Source organism: Melozone crissalis, unplaced genomic scaffold (genome assembly GCF_028551555.1).
Source record: "Melozone crissalis strain CALT ecotype California unplaced genomic scaffold, PUWL_Pcris_2 ptg000420l_1, whole genome shotgun sequence".
Lineage (NCBI taxonomy): Eukaryota > Metazoa > Chordata > Aves > Passeriformes > Passerellidae > Melozone > Melozone crissalis.
In genome coordinates, this window is record NW_026536150.1 from 376,828 (window position 1) to 398,593 (window position 21,766).

The 21,766-nt window shown below is 47.6% G+C and overlaps 2 long non-coding RNA genes across 2 annotated transcripts; both read right to left on the reverse strand.

Annotated features, from left to right (window-relative positions):
* Positions 1-1,092: 1,092 nt before the first annotated feature.
* Positions 1,093-10,734, reverse strand: LOC128950085 (uncharacterized). Its single transcript, XR_008484312.1, has 3 exons — positions 10,621-10,734; positions 10,163-10,280; positions 1,093-1,316 (listed from the first exon to the last, which is right to left on the reverse strand). It is a non-coding gene; the product is annotated as an uncharacterized LOC128950085 (long non-coding RNA).
* A 6,672-nt stretch (positions 10,735-17,406) lies between these two features.
* On the reverse strand, positions 17,407-20,996 carry LOC128950089 (uncharacterized). Its single transcript, XR_008484317.1, has 3 exons — positions 20,870-20,996; positions 19,405-19,530; positions 17,407-17,430 (listed from the first exon to the last, which is right to left on the reverse strand). It is a non-coding gene; the product is annotated as an uncharacterized LOC128950089 (long non-coding RNA).
* Between the last annotated feature and the right edge of the window lie 770 nt (positions 20,997-21,766).

Consider the following 21,766-nt stretch of genomic DNA (forward strand, 5'->3'; position numbering starts at 1 on the left):
GCACCAGAACCACAACAGTACCGTACCTTTGTCAGCACCGGCACACAGCACGCGCTCGTCCCATCGCAGCGCATCAAAACAAAACCCACTGCTATTACTAACGGAACAAACGTCCCACAATGTCATTGAACCCTAATAAAAACTCAAATAAACCTAACTGTCAATAAATTTTAAATCCCACTATAAAGTAGCCCAAAACCTCCGCACATTCTCATCATAAACTTCCTCCTAAACCACTATCTCAAAAACCCCAAAAAACTCAAATACACCTTGAAAATGACACAACTGCTAATAAAAACAAACACCCAGTAAAAATTAAATCAAACCAACTCACGAGACTCAAAACTGTACAACTGACCCTAAACAGTACTAAAAAAAGTCCCCAAAGCTCTACCTTTATGCTAATGCACAAATAATAACCTATCATCTAGAAAAGTTACTTGAAAAAATTAAAAAAAATAATTAAAACCATGAAAATAAAAAATATCACTACCTAAATTAAAAAACGTATTGCCTATAAAAACCCACCATATAAATGCCCCTGTCCCAAAAAATAAAAAAAATTATCGAACCAGAAAGAAATCAGAACTTAGGAACACTAAAACCATAGCGTTCAAGAAGTCACACCACATCCCTTATCATACACCAACTACAAACAACAGAAAACAATACAATGAATTCTTAAAAACCACCTTAAAACCACTACATTGAAAAACCTTTCAAAAATTAAAAACTGCATTTAACAAAAGCCATCTCATAAATTCACACCCAAAACTCCAGCAGCCCAGCTGGCCCTACCAAAGCTCTATGTTTATACATACAGCAAACACAAACAAAAACAAAAAACAAAAATCCCAGTAAAACCGATCAGAAATCTATGAAAGAATCCCATTGAAATTAATCCTGCCTCAAATACAAACCAACCCATCCAGAAAGTCAGCTTCACTCAAAAAACAATTTACACAGAGTTAATAATACCAAGAAATAAAACAACACACCATATACCACCAATGAATATAATAGTCAAGTAAAAAAAAAACACTACATTTTTTTCTTTTTATTTCTTAAACTAACTTCTTTTATTAGCTGGAACAAAAGATTTTGCCAGGACTGTAACAACAACAACAACCTCTTTTTCTTCTTCTCCTTCTGAAATGTCCCTTCTCACTCCCAAATTCCTTTCAACCCCTGAGTTTACATCCAAGCAAAAAGCAAAACTCCTGCACTCATGCTCGTTCGCTGCTCCCATCAGATTCTCTGTTCCCCTCCACATCTTCTCACACTTTCAGTCTTCACGCTGTCCCGCCGTGATGAGTCTGACAGAAGAATTGGCACAAGTTAACAGAGCATTTCCCTCCCTCCCTCCGCTTTCCTTAGCGCATTTCAATCCATCCCAGGCCTGCAACGATGCACCCTCACCCCAAAGCTCACAGCAAGCGTGCAGCAGCTCAGGCTCACCTGGCTCCAGGGCTCTGTGCCTTGGATAGCCGAGGAAACTTCTGATGAGCCTCCGTTCCAATCAACTGGAATGCAAACTCACCTCCATCTCAGAGCCTCAGTGACCTCGGCCAGCCCCTTCCTCGCTTCCCTGGGTCACAATGACTTCCAGGCACAAGGATGCCAAGCAGGTTCTTGTCTTTTCTCTTGAGTGCCAACAGGTCAAATATGTAGGCTTTGACATAACTAATTACCCTCTCTTTGAACTCTCCCAAGGACACTTTTAAAGAAAAGACACAAGATTGCTGCTACAGCCATGTGGGATCGGGAGGAAAGCAGCAAGGATCCCAGGCCAGCGGCGCGGCCGGCCAGTGTCACGTCCCTGCCGCCCTGTGACAGGGCGCACGGCTGCAGGGCCCCAGAGCCTGCAGGCCCTGGAGCTGCCACACAGATGGACCTGGTTCCTTCCCCGGGTGCCCAGAGGGAAACCTGAGGGCAGGTGTCCACCCCGAGGGTGCACCCAGAGCCCCGGGCACGGATGGAGTCACTGGCCGCTCTCTGGGGACGAGACCCTCCCTGCAGGTGACGCTGCCTTGCCCTCTCCCTCCCTGTGGCACAGGCACCTCCAGGCTCCATGACCAGCCTCCTTCTGTCAGCATCCAGGTGCTGTGTCGGAGCCAGAGGGGTCGAGGCTTTCCAGAACCATAGCATCCTTTAGGCTGCAAAAGCCTTCTAAGGCCATCGAGCCCAGCTGCTGCCCCAGCACTGCCAAGCCCCCACCCAAATCAGGTCCCTAAACACCACATCTTGCCATGCTTCAAATGTCTCCAGCAATGGGGACTGCCCTGGGCAGCCCGCTCCTACGCCTGACCACCCTTTCAGTGAACAAATTGGTCCTCAAAGCCAATCTGAGCCTTCCCTGCTGCAACTTGAGGCCATTTCCTTTTGTCACGTCACTTCTTACCGGGGAGATCTCGGCACTTCAACCTTACCTGCTCCTTCCCCGGAGCTCTCTGGCTTGCCTGCATGAGAGGAGAAACACTCCCAGCACAGGAACGGCAGCTCAGCAGGTCCCACACCGAGGCAGGGGAGCAGCTGTCCTCACCACAGCTCCCGTGTCAGCTCTCACAGATCGGCTCTGCTCTGCCTCCCGGGGGCAGATCTCTGCTCAGCGCTTCAGAATTGCCTGTTTGGAGGAGGGGGAAAAAACAGGTTAGCCAAGATTTTTATCCAGACTTATCTGATGTCTTTGCCTGCTTTGCCTCTTCCTGACTTCCTCCTGCTAAGAAAACAGCTGCCTTTGGACTTCTAGGGGCAACTGCCACGTAATGCTTGAAAAGGAACTACAGGAAAGTGCCTCATTTTTCAAGACTCAGCCAAGAAGACAGACAACTGCACCTTCTCCATCCCCACTGCCTGCAGAGCTGCCAGGCACCAGGCCAGCTCTGCTCCTGCTTCCAGTTGTTCCCAACTCTGCTGCAAGAACTGAAGGCTGCTTTGGCGTTCCATTGCTCCGCTTCTCCCCAAAAAAGATCTTCCAGTGCCGTTCTCCCTCCACGGGAAGGGCCCTTCTGTCTCACACGCTCGGTGACACGAGGCTGCGCCAAGCTGCAGCAGCCTCTGCTCCAGCTGGGAAGGGCTTTCTTCCTCCTCTGGCACCTGGCTGGCACAGGTTGCTCACACATGCTGGGGCTGCCCCATCCCTGGAAGTGTTCCAAGGCTCATTGGTGCTCTGGGATCAGGCTCAGAGCAACCTGATCCATGGAACCGTGTCCCTGCCCACGGCAGCAGGCTTGGAACGAGGTGATCTTTAGAGCCCCTTCCAACCTGAATTATTCCATGATTCTATGAACTCAAAAAACTCGGGGAATAAATCTGTAAAGTCACTAAATACATAAAAGCATATCCCCATCAGCAGAATTTTGAATGAAAAGTATATCTACAAACAGGGAGAAATATTCTATGTATTTGCTCTTGCTACCTTTCAGGCGTAATTTCAGCTATCACTTCCAGTTTTAAAACATTCTCTTTTGAAATAATAAGCAGTGTTCAAATTTTAGCGTTTTTAGACTATTGCAGAAGCAAAAATTGCTGACAGTCAGGCCGTGTCATTCTTTATGGAGCAGAGCCATTGTGACAGCATTCCTGGGACAGAAATTTTACATGACGTCATTCCACAGAGAGCACCAAAATCCATATCAGTTGGCAGTTCTGCTCCTCCACATCAGAAAGCTAAACTAGAACAAGCGAAGCCTCGGGATTCACGAATGGCAAGGCACTGAGAGACACGCCTTAATAATATCATTACAATTTCCACAGATCTGCCACCTGATCTGCGGCAGCACAGCACCCTGGCCCAGAGGAAGGTGAGCCTGCCCAGGACAGGGGTGGAACTAGGTCGTTTTCAAGATCTCTTCCACCCCAAACCATTCTGCGGTGCGATGACACAGGAGAGTTGTAAGGGAGAAGAAGGATGAATTCCTTTGGAAGGATCATTGTTTGCCTCTCTAGTAGCAGGCTTTGCTGGCAGGATTGTTTTGCTCTTGCACTGACCTTGGCTGAAGGTGCTTCGCCCTGCAGAGAGCGGTGACAGCCTGCTGCACACGCTGTTCTTGGGCAGAGCGCACGGAGCCAGAGGGCAAAGAGCCCCCAGCAGGTCCGTGACAGGAGCGGATGCTCCTCCCCACCTTTGGAAATATCCATTAGGGATTTTTCCAGCAGATGGCAACAGCAGACCGGTGTGGACTGCAAGGGCAGACTCTGCGGGCTGCCTGAAACCTGGCTGGGCTCCACCCAAAGCACCTCTCGGGTCTGCTCCTCCCGCTCCTGGCCTTGAGCCTGGCTGGCAGCCCAGGGCATGGTTACTGGAATACAGAATAAATCAGTGCTGCAGGAAACTGCACAACAAGCTCTGCGGCTCTTGCTGTGTGTGCAGGCCTTAAAACACACCTGGTGCATTTGGAACAGATGAAAATTATGGCTCCCCCTGAAAAAACATGATTTCTCTCCTAGATATCATTTTGAAAAATAATACTTCAAGGGGTGATCAGAATGGGAGCACAGACAAACACCAAGAATAAAAACTACAGCGTTTGATGCTTTATCAAAAGGTGTGCCTGCCCTACCGTGTCGGGAAGCTGGACTGCTGGACCCAACTTTGCAGCACATTCTTGTCATTGCTTCTGAGCCACCTTCACCAGCTGCTCTCGTGGCATTTGCCGTGCCATTTGCAAATTACAACACGAGCGAACCTGGAAGGCAAAACACAAGATAAATTTACAGCTGGACGGTCAAATCTTTTTCTCCAAAATGCAATCAATGTACAGCTTTCCCCTTAAGCTGAAGTACAGGCCAAATTCATAGAATCACTCAGGTGAGAGAAGCCCTTCAGGCAGTGAAAACGAGCATTTAGGTGTGGTATGAAGCTTGGGGAGCCCTGAAGAGGCTGTAAAAGTCGACTGATATTCTTTGGAAATTACAAATAAAAAACGGGAGGAATGAATTTACAATGAATCCAGTGCGGAAACGCCGCAAGGGACAGCTTGCAGGGGAGATGCCTGAAAGCCAAAGCTGTGCTTCAGTGGCATCTGAGGTGGCAATTTTGCAGAGTGCCTGTAGACAAGTTTCTTTTCACTGTGAGCAGTGAGCAGCGGCTCAGAAGACCTGGCTGTAAAAAACACAGGTTATTGTCCCCAAGCACATGCCAGTGGTCTGGAAAAGGGTGACACTCGTTGACATGACTGTTGTGATTGCTCAAGGGGAGAGCTCCTCAGTCCTCCTCACTTCACTGATGCTCCCCGTTGGGGCGCAGGTGAATGGCACCACTGGGCTGTGCTTCACCTCCCTGGGTATATTCTGTGCAGGGAACTGCAATGCCATTGCAACTTTTCTGCTCTCACATCATTCTTCCAGAGAAAGACAGTACCTTGAAGGGAAAAGTGCCCTGTCCCTGTCCCACTTCCTTTGTCACTTGTGCTAACCCAGAGCACACACTCCCTGCACATGTTATCTGAATGTTAACTCTGTTTACAAGTGCTGTGAATAAACCCCAATCCAACTGACAAAGTTCCTCTTTGCTCACATTTCAATACAAGGCTGGAACTATCACCTTGCAAAGAACTTTCCTCTACCAGTGCTAGATGCAAAACCAAAAAGCAAACCTAGGAATGCCTGCCACACTCCAGCACACAAAGCTGCTGCTGCTGCTGCTGCTTTTAATGGCTTAGCCTGAGGGCTTTGCTGTTCTTCCTTTGCTCTGCTAATGGGAAGGACTGGGAGACCTCTTTGAACTAGCTACAGATACCAAAGACTGAGTAAACAAGTATTCTTCATCCCATTTCTCTTAAGAGTTTGTCCTGACAGATGTCTTCTCCCTCCTGAGATTTGGATTATAGTTTGTGTTTCCCTTTTTTGCCCCCTTTAGCCCCTGAAGCATTTCACACCCTGCTGGGCAAATGCCCAGAAGTAATCAGACTGACTGAACACGGGAAACGCAGACAAAAGAAAAGGCTGGAAGTTACTGTTCTTCTCCCAGCTGGCACCGCCAGCTCCTGAGGGCTCAGCCACGACAGCCCACGTTTGTGACAGTACCTGTACGCTCTGGGTGTGTGCAGCCCTTGCGTCCTGCGGCAGCCTGGAGCTGCAGGCTCAGATATCCACCGCGAGCTCCTGGATCCTCCAGGACAAAGCCAGCTCTCCCTGCTGCTCCCGTGTTGCGCTGCCTGTGGAGCAGGGAGGGAAGGAGAGGCACACAGGTTAGCACAGTGGCAGTGCACGAGCTGCCAGGCGTCACCCATCTGACCCGCACCAAAGAGGAAATCTTAATTTTCAAAACTTCCCATCATGCCACACAAGACACTGAAGCCGTCCAAATCTGGAAGGGATAGCCTGGCATGATGCCTCCCCCAGGTCATATCTTACATCAAGAGTTCTTTTTCTCCTGCACAAGGCTCTATATCCTACTTGGACAGATATACAAATATCTATAGAAACTACAGATATTCAATAAGCAATCTTAAATCATAACAGCCAGGCCTCTGTACGACCATGCTTAACTCCTGCTCAGCTCACGCCATCTCCCCGTTCCTCAGGCATCAGAAACCACTGAAACTCCCGTGTTTTCCTGGGAGCTGCCTGCCTGCAGCTGCCCTCCTCTCACCAACGGGGCCACCTGCCAGGCTCCCCAGGGCACAGGGCACAGCAGCCTCCAAGGGGAGCATTCGTCTCTTTGAGAGGTGATGGAAAGCCTGGGGAAAAAAAAAGCTCAGCGACACTGTGGCTCTAAAGGTGCAAGAATCATTACCCTGGAGACGTGCAGCTCACCTGGTTCATGCTGGGCACGCTCTCTGCTCGCTTCACCTGAGCGTTCAGCTGGAGAGATCCATTTCCACGCGCTGGGCTGGCTCCATCTCCGTCCCTGCTGTGAGAAGGTGTTCGGGGGGATGCCGCTGCCCGCTCAGCAGACGCTTCACACACTCTGCCAGCAGCAGGGGCAGCCTTTGAGGCCACACTAGCCTGGCACAGAGTCACTGAGCCATTCTGACTGTGTTAACAGCACCACTGATGAATCCCCATACCCTCGGGCCTTCATTCTCCGGCACCCCGAGCCCCGCGGCTGCGCGGCAAAGAAGGAAAGCGGGCACCGGAAGAGAGGAGCGAGAGCAGGGCATGACAAAGGGCGGCGAGGGAGGGCGGGCTGTGCAGGGAAGCGGGACGGGAAGCGAAAGCCCGCGAGGGGGGTAGAGGGAGGGTGGACAGGGGAGGCAGAAACGGGAAACAGAAAGGGAGCAGGGGGGAAGGGGCTGGACAGGAAGGAGCCGGGCTTGTGGGGGGAGAGGGAATGGGGGAAAGGGAGCGAGAGAAGGCGAATACGGGGAGAAGGAAGGAGGGCTAGAGAGAGGGACAGGCGGGGAAGCCTCACAGAACCCCGGCTGCACCCCGAGCCCGGCCCGGCGCCTCGCCCTGCCCGGGAGGCTGCGCTCGGGGGAGCTCGGCTCGCTCCGGAGTCACTCGGCTCCAGTCGGCTCTTCAGCTAAACTCAGCTATTGTCGGTTAAACTCGCCTATTGGCGGCCGCATTCGGCTGCATTCGTCCCTTCGGCGCGCTTCGGCCCAACTCGGAGCCGCTCTCTGCGCGTTCGGCTGAGCTCGGCTCGGCTCGCCTCCCCGACGGCGGGCAAGCGGCGCCGCCTCACGTTAAACTCGCCCGGCTCAGGGCTCTCCTGCTGCCGCGTCCTGCGGGCGGCCCGGCCATCGCACCGACACGACCAGGAGCGCGGGGTGGCACAGGAGCTCATTGGGCTGTGACCGCATTCGTGCTAATTAGCGCGCACGAGAGCGGCGGGCTCGGTTCGGCTGAGCTCGGCTCCGTTCAGGCAGCCTCGCAAGCCTGGCCTCGGTTCGCTCGAGCCCGTCAGGTTCGGCCGGTCTCGCCTTGGTTCGGCTGAGCTCGTTCCATTCGGCCGAAGGCGGCGTCGTTCACTCGTGTTCTTATAAATACCTTTCTTTATTGACTGTATATTTCTATATTTAGATTTCTACTTCTGTTATTCCAAATAAAACCTCCGTCTCTAACCAAATAAACACAAAAAAGCCTTCTTTTGAACGATATTGAAATATTTTTATACTTTTGTATAATTAGATTCACATTTATATTCATCGTTTCTTTTGATGCATTATATTCATAATTATATATAATATATAGAAAATTCTAGGAAAGTATTTAAATTATTATTTATATTAGGTATCACATCTACTGCTACAACTAATTTTTTCTTATAGGTTTAAATTTTATATATATCTGTATATATTTATATTTCTATACTTAGATTTCTCCCTTTATATTATTTGTAGTTATAATTTTTACAATCAAAACACTGCCTATTGACAAATGAAAAAACCCACTTTGTTTAACTATTTTAAAAAATATTTTCATGCTTATAATTGTCATCTTTATATTTATAATTTGTTCAATATTACATGAGAACATACCTGCTCCTGCACTGCAGCGGGGCTCCCTCTCCTGGGGTCCTTGGGGTGCCCCAATGGCATCAGAGCCCCGCGTCTTCATCCCCTTCTCCTCTATTTAGAAACTACACTGGAACCTTTTCCTGGGAACAAAGACGTTACCTAAATCCTCTCTCCGTGTCCCAGACAGATGGGTATTCAGTTATTAGTTGGCTGGGCAGCAGTTTCTTAAATAGAATGATAAACAGGATGCGAACATTTTAGCTACAAGCAAATAGGCAAATCTGAACAAGGTACTGGTGGCCAACACCAACCACCAAAGTGATTTTGAAGCCATTTTTTAAACAATAAAATAATGATACCACAAAAATTAAGCAAAAAGCTAACTACTGGCTAAGAAAGAAGGAAAAATTAACTTTTGACAGCAACAACATTCCAACCACACAGGCTTTTTCCCCATGTCATACCTTGTAACTACCTCTCTTGGCAATTCTCATCATGTATCCCAAAAGGAATAAATACCTCAGAGCGTCCTAAAGGAAAAAGTAGCACACGTGAGCCCCTCACACTCCCGGGAGGCCGGCACAGCGTGCACTGAGTCTGCAACAAATTCTGCTCACTGAGGGTCTGCAAACAAAGGTTCAACTGATGAATTGAACTGATTTTAAAGAGAGGTTTTCAAAGCGCTGAAGCACAACAAAGAACAAGCAGAAACAATTCTTAAAAAAAACCTGCAAGTTTTGTTTAGCATATATGCGACTGATTTCCACCCTGTGGCTTCTCACTTGGATTCGTCTGCAGGTTCAGGAAGATGACAACGCACACTCTGCCTTCCCTGAGCCCCCCACAGCAGCGGAGTGCTGCTCCGTGCACTCAGATCATCAGGAACTGGATTACACGTGCCCGGATGGACCGGAACTGCTCTGCTGCAGATTCAGGAGACGATGGCAGAGAGGGGCTGGCCGAGGCGTCGTCCCAATTCCATTCCTGTGGGACGAAGAGCGGTTTGTTCCCAGCAGCTGCAACAATCCCCAGCTCGCTTCCGTGGTGAGTGCCGATGGCACACAAATGGCAGCCCGAGGAAATCGTGTTCTGGGCTCTAAGTGGTTGGGACAGGGTCCGATTTTTTGGTTTGTATCTGTATGATGATTAGTACGACAGGGCCCTGATCGATGACGTGACAGCACAGAATTAAAAACTCCTCAATAGGATTACATCGACTTCTAGGAAAAGACAAAAGCCTAGGACCCTTCTGAAATCTACTTTTAATCCAGAGCACACGGATTGTCACCATGCTGCACCTTCCAGCTTTTCAAAGCAGCTTACTTCTGAAGACCAGGAAAACACTGATTTCTACAGAAACAATGGGCAACCCCCAGGCTAATCTAAGCACTACTGTTTAATAGGGGACCTGCCAGCGTGCCAGTCCAGCCTACAGTGTGCTTTATTTCAGTCTAACATCCCCACAAAATTCTTCTCACGTCTCCCAACCCTGAAATCTTATTTTCCCCTAAAGCTTCTCATCATTAGCAATTTCCAAGTAACATGTTTTTTTTACAGCATTCAAAAATGTCATGCTGGACTGTGCTAGAGAGTAATCTGCAAATATAAGCTTAGCAAAGTTTGAACTGACTTGTCCAGAGAAAAAACCTGCAACTGAACACCTACACCTGCCTAAAAAGAGCTAACAAGCCCCTGGCAGCTGCCAGCATCAAAGCACAGTGGATGTTTCTAATAAAGGGTAAGGATAACAATATCACCTTTTGTTCTCTCCAGCTTGTTTTCCCTGCAGTCATATTTTGCTTCTTATGATTTTTTTAGTCTCCGTATCTTCGTGGACAGCACCGAGCCTGAAGACAAGGATACGAGAGTCTTTCCCTGCCGTACGGAGAGAGCCAGGAAAACAGTTAAAAAAAGAACAGGGTAGTTTGAAATTCATACTTGCAATGAGAAGCAGCGCCTAACCAACAGAACAAAAGTAAACAAAGCATGATACCTCCTTGGGGACAGAAGACTTACAAACTCTCCAGAATTTACAATTCTAGCGACCATCTCCTTTAGGACAGCAGCCAAGTGTCCTAAGGGGTGGTACTACGCCAAAGAACAATCGGAGAGGCTCCAAAGAGTGAAAAGAACAATATTTTGCAAAGACAAAAAATCTTGCAAAATAACAAAAATGCAATAGATATAAACTACAGGGCAAGAGTAAAAGTGTTACCTTTGGGATCTGGAACCATCCAGGTGAGCAACTGATAACTGGATCCTCAACAGAGTTTGAACCCTTCAGGACACAAAAGGGTTTTCCCCAGAAATTTCACAGACTGAGTTTTGATAGAAGTCACGGGTGCTGCAAAGAAAAAAAACGTGAACCATAAACGCCTACAGTAGATTTTTAAAACAAGTGCTTGGATAAAAGAATCTTACGGAACGTGAAGTAGTAAAAAAGTGAAACCACTATCAGACCTGCCTATTTTCTCACCATTGTACAAGAAAATCCTAAAAGCAGTATAAATTCACTGCCTAAATCCGGTCATGGGATGTAACCAAGAACAATTTAGGCATTTGCTAACCTAGACAGAAACCTTTTCTGGATGCTAGTGTCAAATCACAAGTTTTGTCTTTCAGAAGCTCGAAAATGCTGGAAAACATTTTCCCTGGGGCTCGGGAGGGCAGGGGCGGAAAGGGGTGAGTTTGCACACCGCACCTGTGCCATCCGAAGCATACAGCCAGCCTGCTCCTTGCGCTGGGCATTCTCCTGGCCATCTCTGGGTTTACTGGTCAGCGCTGCTCCATCCGTTTTCATGGAACAAAGAGCCACGAGCACTAACGCGATATCGCAGCGCTCTCTGCTCGCAACGCCCAACACGCGGCGGAGCCGCCTCCGCCCGCAGCACCGGCAGCAGCCAGAGGGAGACGGCTGCAGCTCGGGGGCTGCTGCGCCTCCGCCAGCCCGAGGGTAGCCGCCCCACCGGGATCGCGGGAGCGCCCGGCGCCGCTCGCCCGGGGCGGCTCCTGCAGCTCCCGGCCCGCGGCAGCAAAGCACCGCCCCGCCCCCCGCCCCCGGCACCGCTGAGTGAGGCCGAGGAACCCCGCGGACGCTCCTTCCGCGCTGCTCGGCGCCGTGCGGGCGGCCGGACGGAGGCTTCGCCCGTCCAGCGTCGCCGTCCCGCGCGGGAGAGGCGCCGGGAGCTGCCCGCGCACAGCCCCGCGCGGCCGCCTGGCACGCCAGCCACTCATGTGCCGCGTCAGCCGTTGCGTCACGCGCCGCGCCGGCAGCAGGGCCTGCCGGGAGTTGTAGTCTCGGGCTGACAGCCACGGCTCCGTCCCCCACCACCAGGACCTGCAGTCCCTCCCGGGCATCAAACGGGACCTTCACCCCTGGGCGGGGAAGGACCTGAGGCAGCACCGCTCCTTCCGAATGCCCTCTCTTTTTCCCTCCAACCCTTTTTTCTTTTTTCACTCTGTTTTTCACCCCTTCCCTTCCCTCTTGTTCTCCCGCTTCCTTTCCTTTCCTTTGCCTTTCCCTTTCCCTTTCTTGTATTTTTGATCTTGGTTTACCTTTCTAGCTTTAGAATAAAAAAGCAGCAGTAGAAACTTTCAGGCTACCTGGGAGTAAAAAAAAAAAACTCCAAAACGAAAAGGATTTAAAGAAAACTATTTATTCCCTGGGAGCCTGAAATTTTCTACTGCTGCACGTGACATAGAGCTTTTATTCCTTCTTATAGAGAGTTGATATTTTCTACTTACTTTATACAGCGCCCCCTGCCGTCTGTCCCGGAGCACTGCAGGCACAGCGATCCCTGCCGTCTGCACAGGCGCACTGCAGGCAGAGCACTGCGGCGTCGTTCGGTTCTGTTTAACGAAACTCGGCTGAATTCGGCTTGGTTCGGCTCTTGGTCTAAACTCGTTTCAGTTCGGCTCTTCGGCCGAACTCGGCACGGTTCGGCTAAACTCGGTCATATTGGGCACATTGTCTAAATGCGGCCAGTGCCGGCTACACTCGGCTATCGGTTCCAGTCGGCTATCATGGTCTCTTGGTGTAAACTGGGCTATTTTGGGCCGCCCTGGGCTCTTCGGTTCAAGTCGGCTGTTTTCGGCCACCCTCGGCTCTTCGGAACAATTCGGCCCGGCTCGGCTTCCTCAGGGCGGGAAGGAGGCCGTCAGAGGACCCCGGCACAGCGAGGCGTTTAACCCAGATGCCTGGCACAAACCCGCCAAAATACGCCCGCCCGCGGTGCCGCTGAGCCCACACCGTGTGTCAGGTACACATGAAACGCCACAGAAAAATCCGTCGGGGCCGCCATGACGTCGGTATTTCGTGCAGGCAGTCCAGTTACACCCACCCCGGTCCTCCACTTCCACGCCCTTTTCGCCGCCATGCTGAGAAGGTCAATTAAAAGTCCGCGACATCCGCGACGCGCCACTCCCAAGGTGGCGGCCTCTCGGTGCAGGGCTGCAGTACCGCGCTCTGCCCACAAGGCGGCAGCACTGCCGCACGCCCCAGCCGGGGGCGCAGCGCGCCTCGGGGCTGCGGGCAGGGAAGGCAGCGAAAAAGAACAGGGGCGGCCCCCGCCGAAAACTGCTCTGAAATAAATGCCCCAAAACAACCGCGAAGAGGAAAAATAAACTTCTGCCTCTAATCTAATAGGATAAAAGACAAAACAAAACAAAACACAACACAAAAAACAAAAAACCCAATTATTTCTTTTAAAAAATATTTAAATATTTTTTAAAATATTTTTTCATATTAATATTCACATTTCTATTTACAATGTACATTGATGTACACTGTCCATTTATACGTTTCTTTTTATAAATACATTTCTATTCCATATTGCATATATCCCTAAAACTTAAATTTATTTGTGTATTTTTATACGTATTTTTACATGGTAAGTATATATTTCTGTTACGATTTTTACTTCTGTAACACTTGCATTATTTAAAATAAAACCTTTGCCTCCATCCACATTAAAGCCAAAAAGAACCCCTTTCTTCTCAACTGTATTTAAATATTTTTTAAAATTCTAGTTTTCAGGTTCATATTCACATTTACATTTAAAATGTACACTTATGTATGCTGTTATTTGTATTCTTCATTACATCTCTTCCTATTATTTGTATTTCTTTAGATTTTGTGTTTATATATATATTTAGATCTTGATTGTATATCTCAATATTTAGAAATATGACAATAATATCTACATTCATATTATTTAAAATAAAAACCCTGCCTCTAAACACAATAAGAATAAATAAAACCCCAACCCTTTTTTTAAACAATATTTAAATAGATTTTATCCTTATATTCAATTTTTATATTCATATTTGTATTTATAATGTATATTAATGTCTATTGCTTACTTATACATTTATCTTTACCAATGTCAAGTTAAAAATAAATTTATATTCTATATTACATCTGATGCGAGTAGTTATTTATGAATTTTTATATATTTTTATTCATATTTTTTATATTGATTAAATATTTCTGCCTCAAGATTTTTACGTCTGGAACACTTATAATATTCAAAATAAAACCCCAGCCTCTACTTAAATAAAAGCCAAAACATTCCCTTTCTTTTAAGCTATATTTACATATTTTTATATTTATATTCCCATTTATAATTTACATTGCTGTATAATGTTATTTACATTCTACACTACAACTCTTCATGTTACTTACATATATTTATATATAAATTTATATTCATATTTTAGCAATTTCTCTTTATATATTTATTAAATATTTCTATCTTAAGATCCACATTTCTATATTACTTATATTATTTCAAATAAAACTCCTGCCTCTAACCAAATGAAAAGCAAGGACACCCCTTTATGTGAACCAGATTTAAAATGTAGGAAGTAAATTTATTTTTCAAAATTATAATGATATTCATATGGATATTTTTATTTATTTTATTCATAGATATTATATATATTAGAGAGAATACCTTCTAATATAATAATAGATCTGTATTTTCTGTATTATAGATTTCTTTTACTTATATTTATTTAAATTAAATATTTATAGAGATTTGTATTTGTATATATATTTGTATATCTGAATTGATATTTTATTTCTATCATTTATTTAAAAACCCCAGCCTATAACCTAGTAACACCCCCCCATTTAACTCCATTTAAATATTTTCATATTAACTATCTACATTTATATATCTTTGTGTATATATATATATATAATAGACTATCATTTATCTATATGATGTTACAATTATATACCACGTATTACAGTTTTATGTATGTATCTGTTATCTATATTTATGTTTACCACTCTAATGTTATATTTATTTTTAAATTTATATTTATTTCTATTTTCATCTCTATATTAAACCATACAAGTTTATTAACCCCACGCACCAGAACCACAACAATACCGTACCTTTGTCAGCACCGGCACACAGCACGCGCTCGTCCCATCGCAGCGCATCAAAACAAAACCCACTGCTATTACTAACGGAACAAACGTCCCACAATGTCATTGAACCCTAATAAAAACTCAAATAAACCTAACTGTCAATAAATTTTACATCCCACTATAAAGTAGCCCAAAACCTCCGCACATTCTCATCATAAACTTCCTCCTAAACCACTATCTCAAAAACCCCAAAAAACTCAAATACACCTTGAAAATGACACAACTGCTAATAAAAACAAACACCCAGTAAAAATTAAATCAAACCAACTCACGAGACTCAAAACTGTACAACTGACCCTAAACAGTACTAAAAAAAGTCCCCAAAGCTCTACCTTTATGCTAATGCACAAATAATAACCTATCATCTAGAAAAGTTACTTGAAAAAATTAAAAAAAAATAATTAAAACCATGAAAATAAAAAACCTAAACTATTAAAATACTAAAAAATATCACTACCTAAATTAAAAAACGTATTGCCTATAAAAACCCACCATATAAATGCCCCTGTCCCAAAAAATAAAAAAAATTATCGAACCAGAAAGAAATCAGAACTTAGGAACACTAAAACCATAGCGTTCAAGAAGTCACACCACATCCCTTATCATACACCAACTACAAACAACAGAAAACAATACAATGAATTCTTAAAAACCACCTTAAAACCACTACATTGAAAAACCTTTCAAAAATTAAAAACTGCATTTAACAAAAGCCATCTCATAAATTCACACCCAAAACTCCAGCAGCCCAGCTGGCCCTACCAAAGCTCTATGTTTATACATACAGCAAACACAAACAAAAACAAAAAACAAAAATCCCAGTAAAACCGATCAGAAATCTATGAAAGAATCCCATTGAAATTAATCCTGCCTCAAATACAAACCAACCCATCCAGAAAGTCAGCTTCACTCAAAAAACAATTTACACAGAGTTAATAATACCAAGAAATAAAACAACACACCATATACCACCAATGAATATAATAGTCAAGTAAAAAAAAAACACTACATTTTTTTCTTTTTATTTCTTAAACTAACTTCTTTTATAAGCTGGAACAAAAGATTTTGCCAGGACTGTAACAACAACAACAACCTCTTTTTCTTCTTCTCCTTCTGAAATGTCCCTTCTCACTCCCAAATTCCTTTCAACTCCTGAGTTTACATCCAAGCAAAAAGCAAAATTCGTGCACTCGTGCGTTCGCTGCTCCCGTCAGATTCTCTGTTCCCCTCCACATCTTCTCACACTTTCAGTCTTCACGCTGTCCCGCCGTGATGAGTCTGACAGAAGAATTGGCACAAGTTAACAGAGCATTTCCCTCCCTCCCTCCACTTTCCTCAGCGCATTTCAATCCATCCCAGGCCTGCAACGATGCACCCTCACCCCAAAGCTCACAGCAAGCATGCAGCAGCTCAGGCTCACCTGGCTCCAGGGCTCTGTGCCTTGGATAGCCGAGGAAACTTCTGATGAGCCTCCATTCCAATCAACTGGAATGCAAACTCACCTCCATCTCAGAGCCTCAAGTGACCTCGACCAGCCCCTTCCTCACTTCCCTGGGTCACAATGACTTCCAGGCACAAGGATGCAAAGCAGGTTCTTGTCTTTTCTCTTGAGTGCCAACAGGTCAAATCTGTAGGCTTTGACATAACTAATTACCCTCTCTTTGAACTCTCCCAAGGACACTTTTAAAGAAAAGACACAAGATTGCTGCTACAGCCATGTGGGATCGGGAGGAAAGCAGCAAGGATCCCAGGCCAGCGGCGCGGCCGGGCAGTGTCACGTCCCTGCCGCCCTGTGACAGGGCGCACGGCTGCAGGGCCCCAGAGCCTGCAGGCCCTGGAGCTGCCACACGGATGGACCCGGTTCCCTCCCCGGGTGCCCAGAGGGAAACCTGAGGGCAGGTGTCCACCCCGAGGGTGCACCCAGAGCCCCGGGCACGGATGGAGTCACTGGCCGCTCTCTGGGGACGAGACCCTCCCTGCAGGTGACACTGCCTTGTCCTCTCCCTCCCTGTGGCACAGGCACCTCCAGGCTCCATGACCAGCCTCCTTCCGTCAGCATCCAGGTGCTGTGTCGGAGCCAGAGGGGTCGAGGCTTTCCAGAACCATAGCGTCCTTTAGGCTGCAAAAGCCTGCTAAGGCCATCGAGCCCAGCTGCTGCCCCAGCACTGCCAAGCCCCCACCCAAATCAGGTCCCTAAACACCACATCTTGCCATGCTTCAAATGTCTCCAGCAATGGGGACTGCCCTGGGCAGCCCGCTCCTACGCCTGACCACCCTTTCAGTGAACAAATTGGTCCTCAAAGCCAATCTGAGCCTTCCCTGCTGCAACTTGAGGCCATTTCCTTTTGTCACGTCACTTCTTACCGGGGAGATCTCGGCACTTCAACCTTACCTGCTCCTTCCCCGGAGCTCTCTGGCTTGCCTGCATGAGAGGAGAAACACTCCCAGCACAGGAACGGCAGCTCAGCAGGTCCCACACCGAGGCAGGGGAGCAGCTGTCCTCACCACAGCTCCCGTGTCAGCTCTCACAGATCGGCTCTGCTCTGCCTCCCGGGGGCAGATCTCTGCTCAGTGCTTCAGAATTGCCTGTTTGGAGGAGGGGGAAAAAACAGGTTAGCCAAGATTTTTATCCAGACTTATCTGATGTCTTTGCCTGCTTTGCCTCTTCCTGACTTCCTCCTGCTAAGAAAACAGCTGCCTTTGGACTTCTAGGGGGAACTGCCACGTAATGCTTGAAAAGGACCTACAGAAAAGTGCCTCATTTTTCAAGACTCAGCCAAGAAGACAGACAACTGCACCTTCTCCATCCCCACTGCCTGCAGAGCTGCCAGGCACCAGGCCAGCTCTGCTCCTGCTTCCAGTTGTTCCCAACTCTGCTGCAAGAACTGAAGGCTGCTTTGGCGTTCCATTGCTCCGCTTCTCCCAAAAAATATCTTTCAGTGCCGTTCTCCCTCCACGGGAAGGGCCCTTCTGTCTCACACGCTCGGTGACACGAGGCTGCGCCAAGCTGCAGCAGCCTCTGCTCCAGCTGGGAAGGGCTTTCTTCCTCCTCTGGCACCTGGCTGGCACAGGTTGCTCACACACGCTGGGGCTGCCCCATCCCTGGAAGTGTTCCAAGGCCCATTGGTGCTCTGGGATCAGGCTCAGAGCAACCTGGTCCATGGAACCGTGTCCCTGCCCACGGCAGCAGGCTTGGAATGAGGTGATCTTTAGAGCCCCTTCCAACCTGAATTATTCCATGACTCTATGAACTCAAAAAACTCGGGGAATAAATCTGTAAAGTCACTAAATACATAAAAGCATATCCCCATCAGCATAATTTTAAATGAAAAGTATATCTACAAACAGGGAGAAATATTCTATGTATTTGCTCTTGATACCTTTCAGGCGTAATTTCAGCTATCACTTCCAGTTTTAAAATATTCTCTTTTGAAATAATAAGCAGTGTTCAAATTTTAGCATTTATCCACTATTGCAGCAGCAAAAATTGCTGACAATCAGGCCGTGTCATTCTTTATGGAGCAGAGCTGACAATCAGGCCGTGTCATTCTTTATGGAGCAGAGCCATCGTGACAGCATTCCTGGGACAGAAATTTTACAGGATGTCACTCCACAGAGAGCACCAAATTCCATATCAGTTGGCAGTTCTGCTCCTCCACATCAGAAAGCTAAACTAGGACAAGACAGCCTCGGGATTCACGAATGGCAAGGCAATAAGAGACACGCCTTAATAATATCATTACAATTTCCACAGATCTGCCACCTGATCTGCGGCAGCACAGCACCCTGGCCCAGAGGAAGGTGAGCCTGCCCAGGACAGGGGTGGAACTAGGTCGTTTTCAAGATCTCTTCCACCCCAAACCATTCTGCGGTGCGATGACACAGGAGAGTTGTAAGGGAGAAGAAGGATGAATTCCTTTGGAAGGATCATTGTTTGCCTCTCTAGTAGCAGGCTTTGCTGGCAGGATTGTTTTGCTCTTGCACTGACCTTGGCTGAAGGTGCTTCGCCCTGCAGAGAGCGGTGACAGCCTGCTGCACACGCTGTTCTTGGGCAGAGCGCACGGAGCCAGAGGGCAAAGAGCCCCCAGCAGGTCCGTGACAGGAGCGGATGCTCCTCCCCACCTTTGGAAATATCCATTAGGGATTTTTCCAGCAGATGGCAACAGCAGACCGGTGTGGACTGCAAGGGCAGACTCTGCGGGCTGCCTGAAACCTGGCTGGGCTCCACCCAAAGCACCTCTCGGGTCTGCTCCTCCCGCTCCTGGCCTTGAGCCTGGCTGGCAGCCCAGGGCATGGTTACTGGAATACAGAATAAATCAGTGCTGCAGGAAACTGCACAACAAGCTCTGCAGCTCTTGCTGTGTGTGCAGGCCTTAAAACACACCTGGTGCATTTGGAACAGATGAAAATTATGGCTCCCCCTGAAAAAACATGATTTCTCTCCTAGATATCATTTTGAAAAATAATACTTCAAGGGGTGATCAGAATGGGAGCACAGACAAACACCAAGAATAAAAACTACAGCGTTTGATGCTTTATCAAAAGGTGTGCCTGCCCTACCGTGTCGGGAAGCTGGACTGCTGGACCCAACTTTGCAGCACATTCTTGTCATTGCTTCTGAGCCACCTTCACCAGCTGCTCTCGTGGCATTTGCCGTGCCATTTGCAAATTACAACACGAGCGAACCTGGAAGGCAAAACACAAGATAAATTTACAGCTGGACGGTCAAATCTTTTTCTCCAAAATGCAATCAATGTACAGCTTTCCCCTTAAGCTGAAGTACAGGCCAAATTCATAGAATCACTCAGGTGAGAGAAGCCCTTCAGGCAGTGAAAACGAGCATTTAGGTGTGGTATGAAGCTTGGGGAGCCCTGAAGAGGCTGTAAAAGTCGACTGATATTCTTTGGAAATTACAAATAAAAAACGGGAGGAATGAATTTACAATGAATCCAGTGCGGAAACGCCGCAAGGGACAGCTTGCAGGGGAGATGCCTGAAAGCCAAAGCTGTGCTTCAGTGGCATCTGAGGTGGCAATTTTGCAGAGTGCCTGTAGACAAGTTTCTTTTCACTGTGAGCAGTGAGCAGCGGCTCAGAAGACCTGGCTGTAAAAAACACAGGTTATTGTCCCCAAGCACATGCCAGTGGTCTGGAAAAGGGTGACACTCGTTGACATGACTGTTGTGATTGCTCAAGGGGAGAGCTCCTCAGTCCTCCTCACTTCACTGATGCTCCCCGTTGGGGCGCAGGTGAATGGCACCACTGGGCTGTGCTTCACCTCCCTGGGTATATTCTGTGCAGGGAACTGCAATGCCATTGCAACTTTTCTGCTCTCACATCATTCTTCCAGAGAAAGACAGTACCTTGAAGGGAAAAGTGCCCTGTCCCTGTCCCACTTCCTTTGTCACTTGTGCTAACCCAGAGCACACACTCCCTGCACATGTTATCTGAATGTTAACTCTGTTTACAAGTGCTGTGAATAAACCCCAATCCAACTGACAAAGTTCCTCTTTGCTCACATTTCAATACAAGGCTGGAACTATCACCTTGCAAAGAACTTTCCTCTACCAGTGCTAGATGCAAAACCAAAAAGCAAACCTAGGAATGCCTGCCACACTCCAGCACACAAAGCTGCTGCTGCTGCTGCTGCTTTTAATGGCTTAGCCTGAGGGCTTTGCTGTTCTTCCTTTGCTCTGCTAATGGGAAGGACTGGGAGACCTCTTTGAACTAGCTACAGATACCAAAGACTGAGTAAACAAGTATTCTTCATCCCATTTCTCTTAAGAGTTTGTCCTGACAGATGTCTTCTCCCTCCTGAGATTTGGATTATAGTTTGTGTTTCCCTTTTTTTCCCCCTTTAGCCCCTGAAGCATTTCACACCCTGCTGGGCAAATGCCCAGAAGTAATCAGACTGACTGAACACGGGAAACGCAGACAAAAGAAAAGGCTGGAAGCTACTGTTCTTCTCCCAGCTGGCACCGCCAGCTCCTGAGGGCTCAGCCACGACAGCCCACGTTTGTGACAGTACCTGTACGCTCTGGGTGTGTGCAGCCCTTGCGTCCTGCGGCAGCCTGGAGCTGCAGGCTCAGATATCCACCGCGAGCTCCTGGATCCTCCAGGACAAAGCCAGCTCTCCCTGCTGCTCCCGTGTTGCGCTGCCTGTGGAGCAGGGAGGGAAGGAGAGGCACACGGGTTAGCACAGTGGCAGTGCACGAGCTGCCAGGCGTCACCCATCCGACCTGCACCAAAGAGGAAATCTTAATTTTCAAAACTTCCCATCATGCCACACAAGACACTGAAGCCGTCCAAATCTGGAAGGGATAGCCTGGCATGATGCCTCCCCCAGGTCATATCTTACATCAAGAGTTCTTTTTCTCCTGCACAAGGCTCTATATCCTACTTGGACAGATATACAAATATCTATAGAAACTACAGATATTCAATAAGCAATCTTAAATCATAACAGCCAGGCCTCTGTACGACCATGCTTAACTCCTGCTCAGCTCACGCCATCTCCCCGTTCCTCAGGCATCAGAAACCACTGAAACTCCCGTGTTTTCCTGGGAGCTGCCTGCCTGCAGCTGCCCTCCTCTCACCAACGGGGCCACCTGCCAGGCTCCCCAGGGCACAGGGCACAGCAGCCTCCAAGGGGAGCATTCATCTCTTTGAGAGGTGATTGAAAGCCTGGGGAAAAAAAAAGCTCAGCGATACTGTGGCTCTGAAGGTGCAAGAATCATTACCCTGGAGACATGCAGCTCACCTGGTTCATGCTGGGCACGTTCTCTGCTCGCTTCACCTGAGCATTCAGCTGGAGAGATCCATTTCCACGCGCTGGGCTGGCTCCATCTCCGTCCCTGCTGTGAGAAGGTGTTCGGGGGGATGCCACTGCCCGCTCAGCAGACGCTTCACACACTCTGCCAGCAGC